Source organism: Brassica oleracea, unplaced genomic scaffold, assembly GCF_000695525.1.
Source record: "Brassica oleracea var. oleracea cultivar TO1000 unplaced genomic scaffold, BOL UnpScaffold14653, whole genome shotgun sequence".
Classification (NCBI taxonomy): Eukaryota; Viridiplantae; Streptophyta; class Magnoliopsida; order Brassicales; family Brassicaceae; genus Brassica; species Brassica oleracea.
In genome coordinates, this window is record NW_013631171.1 from 1 (window position 1) to 442 (window position 442).

The window sequence follows — 442 nt, forward strand, 5'->3', positions numbered from 1 at the left end:
CGCTTGACGAAGATTATCAAGATGATCGTAATGAACTTGCCCTTTTCTTTACTGGACCATTTGACTAGGGACATTTTGAACTCATGTTGCTACTGATGATATTGGGCTGGGAACATTGCAGTTTCTGATGATGAGATACTCCAGAAAGCATCTGGCGAGCCATTCGTTTGACCTCCACGAAAAGTTCCCACCTTCTCTGGCTTCTTAAATTATATTGAGTTTGACTCCGAGAAATCCGTTAGAAGGTGCGTTGTTACCTATCCAAACTAACCAAGTAAGACATTCCAAAGTACGATTTGTTCCCTTTTGCTTACAAATCTCTTACTAAGAGGTTTTCTTACCTTTTCAATAAAATGGATTGTTTGAGAGGGACATGAGCTGTATGGGTGCGAGGATGGGGCTAGGGATGTTTGCTGGGGAGGTTTGTATTCTCTTTTCTTTT

General features: G+C 41.2%; 1 long non-coding RNA gene across 1 annotated transcript; it reads left to right on the forward strand.

Moving 5' to 3' along the window:
- Window positions 1-421, forward strand: LOC106322315. The gene is made up of 3 exons (XR_001266343.1): window positions 1-27; window positions 122-274; window positions 368-421. It is a non-coding gene; the product is annotated as an uncharacterized LOC106322315 (long non-coding RNA).
- The last annotated feature ends 21 nt before the right edge of the window (window positions 422-442 follow it).